This window comes from Anthonomus grandis, chromosome 18 (assembly GCF_022605725.1).
Source record: "Anthonomus grandis grandis chromosome 18, icAntGran1.3, whole genome shotgun sequence".
Taxonomy (NCBI): Eukaryota; Metazoa; Arthropoda; class Insecta; order Coleoptera; family Curculionidae; genus Anthonomus; species Anthonomus grandis.
The window spans coordinates 7619597-7641030 of NC_065563.1; the positions used below are offsets into that span (position 1 = coordinate 7619597).

At 33.1% G+C, this 21434-nt stretch overlaps 1 pseudogene; it reads left to right on the top strand.

Moving 5' to 3' along the window:
* The window catches only part of LOC126747073 (uncharacterized), a 28883-nt pseudogene extending 25427 nt beyond the window's left edge, over positions 1 to 3456 (top strand).
* The last annotated feature ends 17978 nt before the right edge of the window (positions 3457 to 21434 follow it).

A 21434-nucleotide genomic window follows, 5' to 3' on the forward strand; every position in this document is an offset into this window, starting at 1 on the left:
AACCTATTTAAAAATGAAACCATCCTCACCTTAACGAGCCGTTCCACTATTTTGGCTAAAGTAGGCAATAACGCTATAGGTCTAAAGTTAGAAGGACAGTCGCGATCGCCACCCTTGTAAAGAGGAACAATCATTGCTCTTTTTAAGCACTTTGGGAAAACTCCAGACATAAATGAAAAGTTAATTGACTCGGCCAAGACTTGCAAAGCAACAAGAAGTAAAGCAGAAAATATTTTGAGAGAAAGCCCATCCCAACCTGATGAACTCTTATTCTTAATATTAACCATTAACTGTTTAAGCTCTTCTACACTTGTGGGGGTAAAAAAGAAAAATTCGGCTACTACCACATTGCTGAAATAGCTCCTGGGATCTATTTTTTGTGAGAGATTGGCTGCAAGGTTACTAGTAATATCATAGTAAAAGGAATTGAGGACATTGGAATCTAAGGTACTTGGTGCCCCTTAGCTCATTTAAAATCTTCCAAGACTCTTTTGCTCTGTTAAAGGAATTATTTATCCTCCTTTGAAAGTAGGTCCACTTAGCCATTTTGATTGAGTTTCTGTAAATCTTGCGGTATCTGTTATAATAATTTAAAAATGTTGCATTGTTCATAGCGTAATTCCTAATGTAAAAAAAGGAGCGCATATTTTTCTCAGATACTCGTAAACCCTTAGTATATCAAGGTTTTTTATTTCGTTTCTTAATATTGACAACAGGAAAAGCAGTGTTAAAATGGTTTAATACTATTTGATGAAAGCTATGCAGTGGGTTAACAGTAGTCAATACGTTATTCCAACTTGACATATTGCAAGAGAATTTGCGGAAATTAGCTCTAGTATAAAGTCTATTGCGTCCAAACTTATTCTCATTAGCTGCACTATTAAGCTTTACTAATCCCACTATTGCCTCATGAGGAAGAAAATGCTGAAATCCGGGTTAGCTGATCCACGTGCATCTTAAAATTAAATGAGTTTAACAGATTAAAAAGCATTCGATTTGATCCATTAGATTTGTCTAAAAAATTTACATTAAGATTGGCAGTCAAAATCAACATCGCATTAACCGAAATTTTAATTAAGAAGATCTCCAACTTTTCTAAAAACAAATCTAAATTACCAGATGGAGATCGATACAATTCTAAAATATACAAATTTAACTTACTGCTAAATACAATAGAAAACTCGCACACCTTTTCAATCAATAGATGATCAAATCTTTCAATAGTAATAAACACAAATTTAGTTAAAAAAGCTTTCTCTAACATAATAAGAGTACCACCATGTGTATATTGCTTGCGTGAAAATTTGGAAATTAGTACATAACCAGGGATATCAAAAGGCTTCATCATTGATATTTCAGATGATGAGACATTACTCGTCATTACTTTAAAAAATCTTAGTTTCCAAGAGTTTGATGTGATTTTGTTTAAAAGTTGCTTCATCACTTGTACTTTAGATAAAGAGCCACTGTTTTTTATTACATTAGAAAATTGTCGTAAATTTAAAATAAATTTGTTGAGAAAGCCCTATTATTGATATTGCACGTATGATAAAATTCCAGTTTCCAGAAATGTTTAGGTAAAGTTATTGAAAAGTCTCCTTATTGATGTTTCAGATAATGACACATTATGTATCATTACTTAAAAAAATCCCAGTTTCCCGAAGTTAGAAGTAATTTTATTAAAAAAAACCACCATTACGGGTGCTTGACATGATAAAGCATTTCTCTTTATTACTTCAGAAAATTTCAGTTTCCAGAAAATTAAAGTGAAGTTGTTGAGAGAGCTTCATTATTGATGCTTCAGATGATAATGCCCGTGATTGTCATTAATTCATAAGGTCCCAGTTACAGACAGTACAAAAATATATTACATGCTAAGTGTACAAAAATTTAAGTCAAAAAATGATACAGACATTAAAACATGAATACTAGATATAAAATTCGAAACAAGTCTGAGGTACTATAGAACGCCTTCTAATTAAAAATCACTTTTGATGTCCTCATAAGTTTTGTATTTATTTCTATTAATTTTTATATACAAGTCTGTTAAAAAAGCTTTATAACTGATGCTTTAAATATTAATGACCTACTTCTTCATTACTTCAAAAACTTTCCAGTTTCCAGGAATTTTTAATGAATTTGTTAAGAAAGCTTCATCATTAATGCTTCAGATGATACGACATTGTTCTCTAATACTTCAGGAAAATTCGATTTCGAGGAATTTAAAATTAATTTGTTGAGAAAGCTTCATTATTGATACTTCAGATGATAATGCTTCATTAGTTTCTAAAATCTCAATTTTCTGAAATTTCATGAAAAGTTTTTGAGAAAGCTTCATTATTAATGCTTCAACTGATAATGCCCTCTATCCTAATTATTTCAATAAATTCCAGTTTCTAGTATTTTTAAATGAAGTTGTTGAAAGAGCGATTGATCCAATCTTATGATCCCTTTTAATGATAATACTTTTCCTTTTTACTAATATCACATGATTTATAAAATAACTCAAGCTCTACTGAAATGACAGCCTCCTTAATTCACGTTATCACAACAGCGATCACTTATGCAGCTCAGATTTATATGAGTCAATGAATGAAATAAAAAATCTAATATTTCCTTATCAAACGCCTTAGAGAAGTCTATATAGATAAATTCACCCTAAAGCCCCATCTGTACTTTCACTAGAACCAGCACATTAACGGTGGTTGGCATTTTCTTCCAATTTATATCCGGAGAATTACATCCTCGCTTCCATCCCCTTCCCCCTTCCCACCCTCATTCGCCCTGTTAAGAAAAGTTTTAAAATGTAGTTCGTTCTGCGTATACCTTCTAGCTCTATCGATCCCATTGTAACTAAGAAATTCTTCTCTACCCCGTACGAAAATTTAAGTTTTAAAACTAAGCGCGCCCCGGGAAATGCAAAGAAAATGAGAAGGAAAAGTGCGTGGAGGCAGGGACGGATTAAGGAAAAAACGATTGGCTTCATTAAAGTACGTTGTTTTTTGTAATTTCTTTTATTTATTGATCGGTCCTGGTGTCCCGAAGTACGTTTCTGCGATATTTCTTCAGTAGTGTTTTGGCATATGTTCAATGGAATATTTCTGTATAAATGGAATCTAAAGCGAACTGGAAAAAACCACCATCGAACAGTTTTTAAAAATAGGAAAAAAACCAGGCGACCCCACTTTCCCCCCTCCTCCCACTCGCTCGAGGGTCGCACGTGATGCCAGAAAGGGAAACCCCGGAAATTTGAAAATATCCGATCATTTTCACTTTCGCAAAGCCGCCTCTGGCCGCCGCGTTGGGGTGGTTCGGAGGGCGGTTGGGGGCGAGGAGGAGGCGGGCGGGGGTACGCGCTGGGGGGTTTTTGCCCTTGGGTTTTTCACTTTCATTAGGGAGATCCGGGCGGAGTTTTATGAAATTTGCGTAAAGGAAAATTTTATTATCCCCGGATAGAACATCTGGTTTTTTGGAGCACCGCTTCATTTACGCTACTGCCTTGGAATTTTTCGGAGGATTTAGTGGGTTAATATATCACAGTATCATATTTGTTTTAATAAAAAATAAAAGTCGCAAATGGTGTCGAAGGCCTCTTTAGAGGCCAAAGGTATGTCACCTAGATTATTGTAACTGGTTAAGTACCAGTCAGTGAAATGAGATGGAGAGTTGATAATTTCTTGTGATTAAAATTGAAAATGTATGATCAGATTTCAATCAAGACAAGTTTATAAGAAAACCATATAAGTTTATTATAAACTCTTTGCAAAAATAAAAGAGTCAGTTTAAGGCCCGGTTGTACAAGCAGTGGTTCCACTTAAATTTTACTAAACTGCAGTTCTTCGTTGAACATAGTTCATATATTGTTGCAGTGCAAGTTTAGTTAAACTAGGTTCTATTTAAAGTCTACAATAGCCACATAAAAAAGAAAAAAAAAGAGTATGCCACAAACATATTTTCCTAAAAATATATTTTGCATTGTTATATGTTATATTCGTGGTCATATATTATATTATTTAAATGCACTAGTTAACCCCTTTAAGTTTAAATACAAATGTTCTTTTTGGCTTATTATAAAGTCAGAAAATGTACTTGTATCGTCCTCGATGGATGACTCTGTACTGAGTAGCCCGTATATTAACCTGGAACGGGGGGCCAGTGACTGACCTCCCCTATTTTTTTTAGCATTCCTTAGCTGTTTTTAATTTCTATCCAAAAATATTTTAGGACTTTTAAACTGTGTATTTTTTTAACTCATAGACATAACATTTGTTAGTAATGGTAAAATGTTTAACCTTCGGCGTACGTTTTTATAATGCATAGTACAATCCACATGCCCACGCCTTTGTAAAAATACCGATGTGCCCGAGTGTGGCGACTATTTACCAGTAGTATCGTTACAGTTGTTGTGTAGTTACTCAGTGATGATGCAGTTTTTTTATAGTTTCTAACTGTTTCATTTTGATATTAGTGGAAGATATTTGACTGATCGCGAATTGGAAGAAGCTCTTTATGCTGAGAATCCAGATTTGAAAGTTCAGATAAAGAATACGATCAAGGTGAACAGCAGAATCGCTTTTGTCAAAATACGCAAAATATCTCATTATCTAGAAAAAAGAAAATGTGCTATATTACGTAAGAATAATCTTGTGTACAAGCATCTTTTAAGCTAAAAAACAAAACAAAAATACAATTTCAAAAATTGACAAAACAATGAACAAAATTAAACACAAGAAGACAAAACTTTTTGAACATACTTGAATTAAAGATAACTAAATAAAACAATCAATTACCAAATAAAGGTAAACTGGTTGACAATACTAGAGAAGAAAAAAGGAAAAAAAAATTTCCAACATGTCCAAGGTTAAAACCTATCATTAAAAAAGTCATCCAGGTTATAATATGCCTTAGCCAATAAAAGCGTCTTTAATTCTCTTTTAAATTTCTTAACATCCAATATATGAATAACACATAGAGAAACATGATTGTAAAATTTTTTACTTATGTAAATTAATGAGTTTTTGGTAAGGGAAGACGTAGGAATAGGTAGGGGAACATCATTTACACGACGAGTCAAATGGCCAGTGTCAGAGGGTAGTTTGGGCATTTTGTGAATAAGAGCAGCTGTTTTTAAGATAAAGAGTGAAAAAAGAGTTAGGATCTTTTCAGAAATGAAGAGGGGTTTGCAAGAATTTCTTAACTTAGCAGAACACAGGTATCTAGCTACTTTTTTTTGAATAACAAAGACAATGTTAAGTAGCCCCTTATTGGTTAAACCCCAAAAACGCAAGCCATACCAAATATGAGATTCAATAAGTGAAAAGTACACTGAACGTGCAACCACCCCTCCCAGCTCTTGTTTTGCCATTCTTACTGCAAAACATCCAGAAGATAATTACCCAGCTAAATGTAAAATATGATCTTCAAACCGAAGGCAACCATCAATGGTAATTTCTAGGAACTTGCAGCACTCTTTATTCTGCAAGACGGAATTTTCGTCAAACATCAGACCTTGAACATCGCACTTAAACCCCATAATAGACGTCTTTCTTACATTAAACACGAGCCTGTTGGAAGCACACCACCCTAATAAAATCTGAAGGTCTTCAAGGATACAAGTCTTAATATAACCAGATTTTTTATGGCTCCATAGTATGGTGGTATCATCAGCAAACTGAACCACCTTGCCCTGCAGTTTCAATGAAGTCAAGTCATCCACATACAGTAAAAATAACAGTGGTCCCAACACTGAACTCTGGGGAACGTCGCATTTTAGGGATCTAGAAGCAGACAATCGGCCAGGCACTGTAACCTTCTGAGTATGATTTGATAAATAGGACTCAAGCCAACGCAACGCTACGCCCCTAAAACCATATTTATCGAGCTTAGATAAAAGTATTCCACGATCCACACAGTCAAATGCTTTGGATAGATCACAAAACACTGCCGCCGATGACTCTCCAGAATTCAAGGATACATAGACGCTCTCCAAAAAGCTAAAAACAGCATCATGAGTCCCTTTACCGGCTTGAAATCCAAACTAGACAAAATGCCATTATGATGTAAAAAGGACAAAATTCTGCTTTTTGCAAGTTTTTCAACTATCTTAAAGAGGGTAGACAAAATAGAAATGGGACGGAAATTACAAGGCTGATCCAAATGTCCACCATTATGAAGAGGGATAACCACTGCCTCTTTTAAACATGAAAGAAAAATGGCAATATGTAAAGAATTGTTTATGGCAGAAACTAAAGCATTTAAGGGTGAATTAGGCAAAAAGAGTAACAACCTCGAAGATATCCCATCAGCTCCAGTTGATTTATGGTTTTTTAGGCGTTTGATTTCATTTTTTACTTCGGTAAGGTCGACAGGATGAAAGAAAAATGAATGTTCAACCGATACTTGTTGAAGATAGTGTATGGGATCAATGTTACTACGAATGCTCTTGAGCAAGATATTAGGTATATCACAATAATAGTCGTTTAAAATGTCAGGTCTTAACTCCGGTTCAGATACTTTTCTATGACAATGTCTAAAATCATTTAAAATCGACCAACACTCTCTTTGCCTGTTTGATGACATATTTAAGCGATCCCTATAATAGTTAGATTTTGCTGCTTTAATTGTCTTTCTGTACAGACTACGGTATTTCTGATGATATACAAGGATATTTTCATTTGTGGTATATTTGCACAATTTAGTAAAAAAACGGAGGTTATTAGCGGAAATTCTAAGGCCTCTTGTAACCCATAGTTTTCGTTTCTTAGTTTTAAGCCTCATTTTAGGAAAGCACTGATTGATCTTATTACACAGAACTTGAAAAAATAAAGTAAGTGGGTCAGAAGCCGTTTCAAGTGCATACCAATTTACCGAAGCTGTAGCAGCAGAAAAAGCATTGAAATTTCTCCTGCTGAAAATTCTTCCCATATAATGAGATGAGGATAATACAGTATTATATGGCATTTTAGCAAGAATAGCTTCATAGTCGGAAATACCCGATATGGGAGTACTGTGCATAAAACGTCATCAAAATTTGTACAGAAATAGTCAATTGTAGTTGCAGATGAAGAAGTTATTCGTGTGGGAGAAAGAACGTGCATTTATCATAATAAAGCCTGGTCAGTAAAAAGGACATATTTTGAAAATTGAGGTTCTTCTGTACACCGGTCAAGAAACCACTGGCAAAAATTCACGCGGGGCATAAAATCATTGGGTCCTAATGATTGCACCTTTTGCAGGTGGTAGGGCCGAAGAAGCTGCTCATTAACAACGTTCCAGACCCTAACATGATTTATATGCATCGCATCAGTTACTGCTCGAGTACTTACTGATAGATTATCTTCAAATAGCTGAAGCACTTCTTCCTCAAAATCCGGGATTCGGATGTTCCTTTGCGCGCCATTATCTTGGCGTTTTATTTTAACGGAGCCAGTCTCTCTGAGCCGTTGATTGATCCTTTCAAAAAGTGTGTGAGCTGGGACAGTGGCAATGAATTAGCATTATTATTATTATTAAAATAATTAATTCAGGTGCTGTATCTTAGTTTGGTTTTAGTCAATTTCCACAAAAACGGTGAAATTTACCGACTTTTACTAAGAGCACCTTTTTTATGTAAAAGCATAGGAACATCCTAATCTAATGCCCAAATGGGCAGAAATTAAAGTCTTAAAGAAATGGGCCTAAATTTACCAAATACCCCCCTGATTCTGAAGCCCCTGGTAAATATTTTTTTTATTTAGTAGGTTCAAAAGAATAAACGTACTAACAATAATTTACCTCCCAAAATTGGTTGCGGTAACTAAAGTAGTTCTGGAGCTATTAAAAAAAAAACTAGTTTTTAAAGGTTATTTTCAAAGAGCTTTAGCTCCCTGAGGAAGCTTTTCCGGACCCATGTTTATATGAACTTTTGTTTTTCTTTTGACGTTTTCTATCTGCCCTAGAAGTTTGTAATATGATCAACGGAACACCCTGTATATTATAAATCTCAATCTAGTAAGTAACATATATTATAAATAAGTAATTAAATAACTAGTTTCAAAAAATCATAAAAACGTAGCGCGTTGTGGCAAATATTTTACTGCGTTTATATTCTATATTTTTTATATTCTTTTAGCTTCAAATATTCAATCAGAGCAGCATGGATCTTTTGAAGAAATTATGGATGAGGAATCAGATGAGGAAAGTAGTAGTACGGAAGAAAATAATGGTACTTCTATCTTCAAAATGGTTTATTAGTAGTTTTGGTTGTTTTTTTTCTAGATTCTATAGCAAGACGTCGGTCGTTGGATTTCTGGTTTCAGGTTCCTAACCCCCTTCTTCCATATTCTCCGGGTACACTGTTAGGGTTCCAGTGCGACTGTTAAGGGCCTATCCTTTTTTTTCGGAATCTGCAAATTATGACAAAAAAGTTAGTTTTTTGGCGTCACTCTCTTAAGATATTATATTATTACTTTGATTTTTACATATACAGGGTGCTTAGATTTTTATTTTAAATGGAACACCCCATATATTTGGGCAGTTTTGGTTTTTTCGGAAAACCTTCGAAATATTTTATGCGTAATGTTCTATACAAAATTCTATACTATACAGTTGATTTTTTCCATTCAGATAAAAAAGTAATTTGTGATTTCAATTTACAGTTAAAAATTGGTATTCATTTTTTTTTATGGTAAAATTTAAATCTAGATGGATTAATATTAATTTTTTTTTTTTTTTTTATATTTTTCTATGTAAAAAATATTGGCAAGGAAACAACAAAAATATATTTGAATAACGATCAGATCATAATTGGCCACTACTTAAAAAAATGATATTAAGGCTTTAAAAATAATAAAAAACTTACATCAAGACGAATTAATAGAGAATTTTTCCACAATGATAAAATTCAAATTAATTTGAATTTAAAGGTACCTAACACGTATGCCATACGAATACACTGATTAAATACGCTCTAAGAAACTAAATTATTAACCTTTCGGGGTCATCGTGAGGATATAAATATCTTGGAATAGATTGTGTGCATTTTATAGTACATGATCTGTCTCAAACAGAAAAATAACACTTTTAATCTTTGGAGGTCACGGGGACATCTCTAAGAAATGCGCAAACAAAAAAATATTATTTTTTAGTTTATTTATTTGCTCGCAATAATAATATTTATAATCACGTTTAAAAGTGTTTCTATTGGTATCGGACGTCTCCTCGCCTGATTATGAGACAAATGTGTGTGTGTGTTTTTTTTTTAGTTTTTATCACGGCATTTCTTAGTAGGCAACAAAGAGATATAATCCTTTAAAATGCACTTCTTAAGGTCAACTTAGTACAAAACAATTAAAACAGTGGGGTTAAAGAGACAAAGCACAGGGGCATTTTTGGAAAATTTTCAGATTATTTCAATCCTTCTGAATCTTGGTACCACTGGGCCTGTAACATTATGGACCCAACTAAATCAAGGTGCTGAATTACCTAATAATTTTTTTCTGGAAAAACTTTTGGTTTTTCGACACTTTTAGAATACCTGGAATCTTTTGAATCGTTTGGTACCACTGAAAACGTCGTGCCCCCTATAGGTTTTATTCTAATTCTATTTTTTTGTTATTATTCTAAGTAGTGGAGGATATACAGGGTGATTTTTAAGTTGATACTGTTGAAACATTTTTTTCAAATAACTTTATTCAAAAAACCGAAAAATAAAAAAATTGCATTGCCAAAATGTTATAAAATGAGTCCAATACGGTCCTCTCTAATTTAAAAAAGTTGTTCAAAGTTGTCACCATTAACTTCAACACAACGATTTGCTCGACGTAACCACTGTTCCGTAACGGCACGCAATAGAGAAATCGGTTTTGTCTAACTGTTGCCGCAGCCTGCTCAATACTTGATATTAGTTCTTCTTGTGTGTCGATAGGCGTCTTGAAAACTAAACTTTTCATATACCCCCACAAGAAAAAGTCACATGGATTTAGGTCTGGCGACCTTGGTAGCCATGCAACTAGTCCATTTCGGCCAATCCACCGATTTGGGTAACTTATGTCCAAAAATTCGCTTACTTCTCGTCTAAAATTGGCAGGTGCTCCATCCTGTAGGAGCCACATAGCTTGCCTGATGTTCAGTGGCACGTCTTCTAACAGAACAGGCAGATTATTTTGCAAAAAAGTCTAAATAAACATCGCACGTCAAACGGTCTGGTAAGATAAATGGTCCAACAAGTATCCCCTTCACAATTCCTGCCCACACATTAGCATAAAAGCGGTGTTGAAAATTGGTTCTGCGAATTGCATGGGGATTATCAACAGACCAAACATGCGTATTTCGAAAATTTTTAATTCCGTTTCGGGTGAATGTTGCCTCGTCCATGGCTAAAATTTTGTTCGAAAAATGTCAATCATTTTCATGTAGTTGTAGGAACCATTCACAAAACTGAACTCTGCGGGGGAAGTCTTCAGGCAGTAGCGCTTGGACTCGTTGAACGTGAAAGGGATTAAATTGATTCTCGCGCAATGTTGTCCATACTTTTGTTTGACTTAATCCGACCTGCCCTGCAACAACTCGAGTACTTGTTGTTGGATCTTCTTCGATGAGATTTAAAATTTGTTCTTCCCTATGAACATTTTGTGCATGCCCTCTACGATGTTCCCGTAAATCGCCGGTATCCCTAGCCCGTTGAATAAGATTTATGAAACTTCTGGGCGTAGGATGATTCCGCAAAAGAAAGTGGTCTGCGTATAATACCGAAGCAGCAGCAGCACATTGAAGACACTCTCCATAAATAAGCAACATATCCACAAGTTCATTGTTTTCATAACGATGTGCCATTTTTAAGATTTGCAAATTTAAAATTAACAACAATAAACTAAAAGTGTCTAAGACTAACTGATCGGTACAATTCGTGATCGATAATACAAAAATTCGAGCAAAAACTAAACATAAACAGACGATGAAAAACAAACCCATATTCATTTTTTTTTATTCTGTATGTCCCTTGTTTTTGAGTGTATCGAAAAAAGTTATTTAAAAAAAATGTATATTTTACCGATTTCTATACACAGTTAAAAAAAAGTATCAACTTAAAAATCACCCTGTATATTCTTGAAATATTGGAAAAACTAATTGGACTATCCAAAACAGTGTTCTATATAATCTTTATGAGGGGTTCAAATTAGTTCGAGAAATAATTTTGTAAATATTTACGTTTTTGTGGGGTAAAGTTTAAAGAAGACATCTGATCTTTAAGGTGTTTGGTTTTAAAGTTCAGTATCAAAAAAACTATTTTAGCTGTCTTTATGAAACATGAAGCATGATATTCCAAAAAGTATTCTTTATAAATTATGTTTAAGGTTTAAATCAGTTAAAATAACAATATTTGATTTTTAATCAGGGGATTCCAATGACGGAGTCTAATGTGCAAGTTCGCTCACTTTAAAGTCCAATATTTAAAAAACTTTTTGAACTGTTTTAATAAGCAATAATATTTATAAAAGTATTGTTAATAAATATTGTTTAAGATTTAGGAATTAAATAATTTAAGGAAATATACCCATTTTTAAGCAGTTAAAATCCAATATCTAAAAAGCTACTTTGACTATCTTTATGTAATAAAAAATATGATATCTAGAAAAGTATACTTTAGAAATAATGCTTAGGAAAACCAACTTAAAGAATAATTTAAGAAATATTCGTATTTTTAAGCAGTGGAGTGCATGAACTGTCTGCAAGTTAATGACTCACTTTGAAGTCCAATATCTAAAAAACTACTTGGGCTATCTTTATGAAGTGAAATATATGGTATTCAGAAAAGTATTCTTTTTAAATATTGTTTAAAAGTTATAACCGTTTTGGAAATAATTTAAGGAATATTTGCACTTTAAAGTAGTGGAGACAATGGACTGTGTCTGATCTGCAAGTTGATCACTTACTTTAAATTCCAATATCGAAAACGCTACTTGGATTATCTCTATAAAGTGAAAAGTATAATATTTAATAAATTATTATTTGGAAATATTGTTTAAGAGTTAAGCCAGTTTAGGAAATAATTTTAGAAACAGTTGCATTTTTAAGCAGTAGAGTCCATGGACCTGTGTTCCTGTTTGAGCTACCTTTATGATGCAAAAATATAATATTTAGAAAAGTATTCTTTAGAAATAAGGATTATGAGTTAAACCAACTTAAAGAATAATTTAAGAAATATGCGTATTTTTAAGGAATGGAGTGGAGTGAATGAACTGTCTGCAAGTTCATGTCTTAATTTGAAGTCCAATATCTAAAAAACTACTTGGGCTATCTTTATGAAGTGAAATATATGGTATTCAGAAAAGTATTCTTTTTAAATATTGTTTAAAAGTTATACCCGTTTTAGAAATAATTTAAGGCATAATCGCATTTTTAAGCAGTGGAACTTATGGACTATGTCTTATCTGCAAGTTGATCACTTACTTTAAATTGCAGTATCGAAAAAACTACTTGACTTATCTTTATGAAATAAAAAACATGATATTTACAGAAGTTTTCTTTAAAGAAAGTATTTAAAAGTTAAAGCAACTTAAGGAATAATTTAAAAACTATTCGCATTTTTTAAGTAGTGGACTAAATACTATGTCTTATCTGCAAATTAGTCACTTAATTTAAAGTCCAATATCTAAAGAACTACTTGGATTATCTCTATGAAGTGAAAAACATAATATTAAGTAAATTATTATAAGGAAATATTATTTAAGAGGTAAACCAGTTTAGGAAGTTATTTCGGGAACAGTTGCATTTTGAAGCAGTGGAGTCCATGAACTGTCTGCAAGTTAATGACTCAATTTGAAATCCAATATCTAAAGAACTACTTGTACTATCTTTATGAAGTGAAAAGTATGGTACTTAAAAAAATATTTTTTATAATATGAAGAACACATGGGAAAAACGATGAATGTCCAAAAATAAGAAATGTCCAAAAAAGCGTTTTTTAATCAAAATTTGCATTATTAGCAAGTCTGTTATGTATTTTTACCAAATAATAAACATATTAACTTAACTTTATATTCTATTATTCATGTAAACATAGTTTTTAAGCCTTAAGATCTGCCGAACTGAAGATATTCCTTAAAATGCAATGTATTTACCTGTTTTTAATGGGAAAAATTATGAAAGTCCGGTTGTTCTGTATTAAATTTAATGGCAACATAGATACATTTTTGTGATAACTTATTCTAACTTATATTAATGTTTTTTATTGAAGCGGTAAATTTTGTACTTATTGAACTCGGTGATATTTTAATGTAATTTTTCCATAGACAAGGTACTTGCTGAACCTAAAAATAATACAACATTAAATTTGATTTTAATCTTCCTTTTTTTTTTAAAGTCATACCTTGATTAATTAATCTAGGAGCCTAAATTCGCCTCCCAAGTCCAAAATAAATCATTTATGGGGTAAATTTAATAGGAATTGCTGCGACTTTTCGCTACAGTATTTCGGTAACTTTGTAATATCTGCATATTTTTCTTTAGACAACGGCAATAAATCTAAAAGAGGAATATACATTTTTCTATAATATTGGTTTACCTTTAAAAATTTCCTACCTTGATATAGATGATCCGGAAGTCTAAATTCACCACCTTGATTTGATGTGAAAGGTTTTCCAACAATATCAGCTGATTCCCATAAACCATTGTATGAAACGCGATAATAAGCTAGTCTTGGATGGTCAATAGAAAATTTTATTTCCTTATTCCTTATAGACCTGCAAGGAAAAGGAATTTTTTTTCTATAAAGCAGTCCTAAGTGTTTCCCCCAACAGCGAAAATATTGTTGATTTGTGTCTTCTACATGAAACGGAGCTGGTTTAAGCCTAGATGATCGTAGGACATCAATCCAATCGGAAGGAGTTTCTGTTTTTGCCAAACCAAAATCTTTGTCACACTTCATGTATGAGTGGCCACGTATCGGAAACGTCATCTGAACCTCTTCCAACCTTCTTTCATAGTATATGATATGATCCAAATCGAAAAACAGAATAATTTTTATTCTGCCCTCCGCAAGAATCACAAAAAATCTGAAGGCATTTAATGTTAGCAGGTAAGTAGTTGTAAATATAATAATGTAGAAGGGAACAGACGTTGTCACTTCCTTTTCTTCCTATTACTTCACTGTATGCATAGAATACGCTTTGCTGATTTAAGAGAACATGAAAATTAAACAAGTAAAGTGACAGTTTCCGGCTATAATATACATACATCATTGGTTGAAATGTTAGAGATTGGCAAATTTGTTGAGTAATCCATACAAATTGATTCCAAGTCTGCTTGTTGTCTTGCGGATTTTTTAGATGTTCTTTTTCTATCATGAAATGTGGTAGCTCTAGCAAGGCGTATTTTTTTTCTGTTTCAAGTTTTTTCAGTTTACTCAAAACCAATTTCTTGTCGTGTTCGTTTGCCTTAGACAACTTTGACTCTAGATTTTTTATTTTCACAGTTATTTCATCACACTCAGAGTAAGTGTCCGAGCGTAGGTAACCAAAGCTAATATTAAATTTTTCATTTATTGATTGTAGGATATTTTGACCTCTGGATACTTAGTTTTAAATAGGTCATACATTTTAGAAACATTAAGTTCCTCAGAAAGGTATGTCTTTTGGGCTTTAGCTATGCTGTAATGGCTAGATCTGCCTTTAAATGATAAAATATGCTCACATACCTTAGTAATCGTAGCCTCTGACAGTTTATGTGGTCTGTTTTCGTGACCGCCCCTGGCATCCTTGGGGGCTCCCCCACCATATTTCAAATTAGTCTGAATTGTTTGTATTCTGCGGGGAGTGATTCCGTGCAACGAGATAAATGCCTTATAACATACCTGAATGTCAATCTTATTCTCATTGTCCTCTAAATTACATCTTATTATGTAAGTATATGAAGCGTCGTTAAACTTGGGTACTTGAGCTTCAGCAAGTCTATTATTAGACCAGCTAAATAGGAGTTCTGTTCGTCGAAGGCTTCAAAGTTATTAAACATTTTAAGAATTTCTTTTCTATTACTATCACTAATCCTTGAAAAACACTTGTAACGTTTGCACTGACAATCAGGTCCAGTTTCACGGTTATGCACCCTTAATTTCTTCGTAACATTCACCATTCTTCCATGTCTTTTACGGTTTTTTGTTTGTGTATCCATAGCACAGGAACAGGAATACTTATTAATTATTTAGCACAACTAACCACATTAATTTATTCACACAAGAAACAACACGTCTATGTAACAGCTGATTCAGAACTGACGGAAGTCCGTTGTTTCTAACGGCTGATAAGTGGACTTTCATCATTATTTCAAATTACGCATGGACTTTCATCGTTTTTCCCGAATATGCGATATATTTAAATGCATGTTTCTGTCACTGGCATCGATATTCCCGTTTATTTAGGTACCAAAAGATGCATCACTTTAAAAAGAAACATTTGATGTATAAGAATCAATTTGTGAAAAAATGGACTTTCATCGTTTTTCCCGTATGCTCTTCATATTGTTTAAAAGTTATACATGTTTTGAAATCATGTTATGGACTTTGTCTTATCTTCAAGTTAGTCACTTACTTTAAAGTCCAATATCTAAATAACTACTTGGACTATTTTTATGAAGTGACAAGCATATTATTTGGAAATATTGTTTAAGAGTTAAACCAGTTTAGGAAATAATTTCAGTAATATTTGCATGTTTAAGCAGTGGAGTCCATTGACTATGCCTGATCTGCAAGTGGATCTCTCACTTTAAAGTCCAATATTTAAAAAACTGCTTGGACTATTTTTATGATACAAAAATATGATATTAACCTTTAACTGCTCGCACTGCTGTAAAAAATACACCAAATTAGCGCCAACCGCTGCCGATTCCCTACGATAACTTTTTCAACGTCACCGAGCTAGCTATGCTTCGCTCGATGTGTCTTCCAAATGCAGTGCCAATACGGTTTTGATCGCCTAAGTAGAAGGTCGAATATCCCGAGAAGTTCATTATGGTGTACAGAACACACCAACACAAGTAATTATGTAAGTACATTAAAATAATATATTTTTTAGTTTTTCAACAAAAAATCGTTTATTTTGAAGTGTGTGCATATGTAAATATTATTAGTAATGGATTTGTTTTGAGTGTGATTAAATAAACATTTAAATAAGTTGAAAGATAGGTATGTAGTTTGAAAGTAAAAATCTAAGTGGGAGTACAAGATTACCTCTGTTGGTGCCACGAAGGTACCTACCACCATACACGTTTGTATATTTAATTCATATATTTTTTATTTTCAGGCATCGAATAAAGACAAAAAATCCGAAAAGTTTAACCCAAAATAAATTGGAAGCTGTGGCCCAGGTTATATGTGATACGGATTCCGAAGAATAAATTGGCGGGGAAGGTTACATATCTAATGAAAATGAAGATATAGAGGAAGATAAACACAAGCGAGCAAGAAGAACAAGATAAAGTGGAAGATGATCAAAGGTCAGGGTCCGAAGATGTTCCTCTCTCCGTGTTAGTGGCCAACAGAGAAGGTCAGTATGTTGGAGAGGATAAAACAACTATTTGTTATAAAAGTTACCCTATGTGTAAATCTACTAAACCCAAAAGCAAAAATATAATAAAAATACTACCAGGGCCAAAGCAATGCGCCCGTGACATATCTGATGGGATGAGTGCTTTCTCCGGAAACCGATCAGAAATATTTCGAGCTTGCACGAATAATCAAAGATTTCTTTTTTTGCTTGCAAATATGAGATTCAATGACAAAGGAACAAGGAACGAAAGGAAAAAAACCGATAAGCTGGCCCCGGGCGATTTATTTTGGACAAATTTGTTTATAATTCAGGAAAAAACTACTCTCTTGGTGAATTTATGACCATAGATGAAATGTTGATTCCATTTAGAGGCAGGTGCAGCTTTGTCCAGTACATACCCAACAAACCTGCCAAACATGGGTTGAAGGTATTTTTGCTTTGTGATGCTAAAACATTTTAGGTCAGTAAATTAGAGCTTTACTGTGGAAAACAACCAGACGATCAATACAATCAATTAAACTCACCAACTGCAATAGTTCTCCGATTGTTGGAAGAACCGAAAGGAAGTAACCGGAATTTAACTTGCGACAATTGGTATTCAAGTTACCCTTTGGCACTGGAGCTGTTACAAGATAAAATAACATTTATCGGGACTCTAAAAAAAAATAAACGGGAGCTGCCAATAGAGTTTTTGCTAAATAAAAATAGATTGGTTCGGTCATCCATTTTCGGATTTCAAAAGGATGTAACCATAGTTTCAAGTGTCCAAAAAAAAAATAAATGCGTTGTCTTGATTTCTACTATGCACGACGACTCTTCCATTGACCCAGATACCAACAAACCTGAAATTATATTTGATTATAATATCACAAAGGGGGGTGTAGACATAGTGGGCAAAATGTGCAATACGTTTTCTATTGGAAGAAGAACAAGGAGATGGCCATTGGCTTTTTTCTTTCAGTTACTAAATATAGCAGGAATCAATAGCCAAATTTTACTCATCCTTATTCTCCTTACAAATACAGAAGACTTTTTCTAAAATCGCTTTCTCTGTCATTGATGAGACCTCATTTGTCTGAAAGAGCTGCAATATCTATCTAGGCATAGAAAAGCTGAAGTAAACGACGCAGAGGAAGAGCCACCCAGCAAATCAGAGGAAGATGCTTCATCTGCGGAAGAAAAAAGAATAGAGTTACTACAATCAATTAAATGCAATACTTGTCATCAATTAGTGTGTAAAGACAGTGATAACGTAATGCATGCCATAAATGTAAGGAAGGCGGATCTGGCAGTGAATAGATAACCTTTTGTGTTCGTGTTAGAATATATTTTTTGAATTTACTTTTTGTGTAATATTATTTTTTTTCATACTGATTTTTTGCCAAAAATATGCACTTAAATTAGGCAATTATCTATTACACGTATATTTATAATTCATAGAGTAAATAAAATAAAACAAAAACAAATTTAGACCATAAAATGCAATGGTGTACAAAGTACACCGCGTGAGTAGTAGCGTGAAAAAAAAAGTGCGCGAGTAGTTAAAGGTTAAGAAAATGATTATTCATAAATAATATTTAAAAGTTAGACCAATTTAGAAGTATTTGCATTTTTAAGCAGTGAAGTCCAATGGCTGCGTCTGATCTACAAGATCACTTATTTTAAAATGCAATATCTAAAAAACTACTTGGACTATCTTTATGAAGTGAAAAACATGATATTCAGAAAAGTATTCTTTATAAATATGGCTTAAGAATTCAAGAGTCTAAGAAAGCTGGTCTGCAAGCTATTGACTCACTCTAAAGTTAAATATCTCAAGAACTACTTAGACTATGTTTATGAAACAAACAGAATATTATTTAGAAAAGTATTCTTCATAAATATCATTTAAGAGTTAAATCAATTTAGAAAATAATTTAAGAAGCATTCGCATTTTTAAGCAGTGAATTCCAATGACTATGTCTGATCTGCACTTTATGTTTTTTAGGGGTTTTTACAATTTCTAGGCATTTAAAGTAATTTTTGTATATTCTAGGGTTCTGAAGTAAATTTATATTTGATTGTAGACATTTGATGTTATTTTCCGTATTTTTTAAATATTTGGAGTAATTGAAGTTTAAAGAAATTTATAACGGTTTTAAATATTTCCTTGTTTATGTCTTCCAGGCATTTAAATCAATTTTTGTTTCAGGCAGTCGAAGTAATTTGTTTAATTTAATTCCAGGCATTTGATGTTATCTTTGGTGTTTTCCAGATATTTGAGGTAATTCTAAGTTTCTTTATGATATTTTAAGTTATTTTAATTTTTATAGGGATAGTTCACTTTTTTTAAGATTTCTAGATATTCATAATCATGTTCCATGTTATTCCAGTTTTTTATTTTATTCCAGGCGTCCAGGCGTTTGAGGTCATTTTTTATGTCTGCCAGATATTTAAAATAAGTTCTCAGGCATTTCATGTTTCTTCCTACTAATTTAAGCAATTTTTTTGTGTATTTGGAACAATTTTCTACTTTATTTTTCTAATAAAATAAAACTTGATAAATATTCCTAATAAATATTGTTAATAGTAAAATTAATTTAAAAAATAATTTAGGCAATATTCGCATTTTGAAGCTGTGGAGTCCATGGATTGTGTCTGATCTGTCAGTCGATCATTATAAAATATTCTATTTTAAATGATTTTGACTGCAATTTTTCTGAGCAAATATGGATACAGTTTAAAACTAAGGGTGTTCTAAGCACCATAGGTGTTCTCTATAGGCCCCCGGGTCATACTAATATAAATGATTTTATGACTGAGTTTGAAACTAACATTTGTAGATATCTTTTGTCGTGTGACAATCTCCTCTATCTTGGTGATTTTAATATCAACGTAAATAACTTGGAATCTATCCACACGCAATGGTTTCTTTCTCTACTTCAGGTATACAGCTTAAGTCAAATTATCAATGAGTTCACTCGGCCTGGCTTAGTGGAAACGGCTCCCTCTTACATTTGATTATATGCTCAAACATAAATTTTGTACAGAATAGTAGTGTTGATTCAAATTTTCAGGTATCAGATCATTTTGTCGTTTTATGTAAAGTACGTCTTATGAGTTTCAAACCTCCACCCTTCCTATTAACTTACAGGGATTTGAAACATTTTATATATGATAATTTTTACCAAGATTTATTAAATTCTCGATTAGATGACATATTTTATATGGAAGATATTAATGCTAAAGTTGATAGGTTTAATGATTGTATACTTAATCTTTTGAATGTACATGCGCCATTTAAAACGGCCAGAATTACTAAAGGAAGGAGTCCTTGGATCACAGATAATATCAAACATCTTATTTATCTTAGAAATGGGGCCTTGTCCAAGTACAAAACACAAAAAACTGAATTAAATTGGGAACACTATCGCCAACTTTGGAACCAAGTGACAGCGGCTGTTGAAATAGAGAAGAAGTGCTATCTCAATAACACCTTACAAAAGGGTGACTTCAAAATAACTGGAAGGTACTACGTCAGCTGAACATACATTCCAAGCCTCAAAACACCATTCCTGACCACTTGGGTGACCCTGAAATCATAAATACCTTTTTTATAAATGCTGTATCTTCCAACGCGCCTAATCCAGAAACGTTGTCTTATTATCTACTAAATGTTAAGGAAGGGGTAGGAAACTTCAAGTTTCAGCTAGCAACGCTTGAAGAAGTTAAATCTACTTTATTCTCAATGAAATCTGAGGCCATTGGGATAGATGGTATAGGCTTGTCGATGCTGCTCCACTGCTGTCCATATATTCTTCCATTTCTAGTGCATCTTGTTAATTGTTGTATTGAATCTTCAACTTTTCCCGATTCTTGGAAGTCCTCATACCTTATCCCTATTCCAAAAGTCCCTTCTCCAACTGAATTATCCGACCTTAGGCCTATTAACATTCTCCCTGTCATCTCAAAAGTTTTAGAGAGGGTATTGGAAAGCCAAATCAGAACATACGTAAACATATCTTGCCGGTTATTCAGTCCGGGTTTCGAAAAGACTTCAGCTGCTCTACTGCTCTTCTAAAAGTAACTAACGGTATTATACAGTCAGCTGATTGTAATGAGTTAACAATCTTGACTCTACTTGATTATTCCAAGGCCTTTGATAAGTTAAATCACCTACTATTACTGGTTATACTAAAATTCTTAGGTTTTGGGGAGAGTGCTCGCTCTCTAGTTCGGCATTATTTGACCGGTCGAACTCAGATAGTAAAGCTCAATGGGAAGCAATCCTCGGCTATGGATCTCTCTTGCGGAGTACCACAAGGGTCTATTCTTGGTCCTCTATTCTTTACCCTGTATACGTCTTAATTGTGTAAGAGTCTCAAATATTCAAAAGTCCATCTATATGCCGACGATACACAGGTTTATTTATCTTTTCCTCCTAACAAAATCTTAGAAGCTAATGCATTCCAGAGACACATATGAGAAATTTGTTCAGATTAAATTGAATGGTCAACTAATAAATTGTAGTAATGTGGCTAGGAATCTTGGAGTTTTCTTAGATGTTAAGTTGAGGTTCACTGTGCACATTGACCAATGTATTAAAAAAGCTTTTATTAACCTTAAGCTACTTTATAGTCAAAGGCAGCTCCTTAAAAAGGAACTAAATAAGTTTTATGTGACAGTCTTGTATTATCCCATTTCACTTACTGTGATGTTTTGTATGGCCCCTGCCTTTTGATAAGTGCTATAAAAAGAATACAGTACATTCAAAATTGTTGTGTAAGGCTAATTAATGGAATGAGAAAATTTGATAGAAGTGTGAGTAATGAGTTACGCTTGATGAGATGGCTAAATATGAGTGAAAGGAGGTTACTACATAGTCTTGTTCTCTTTAATAAAATTGTCTTTAAAAAATATGCTAATTACGTTTAT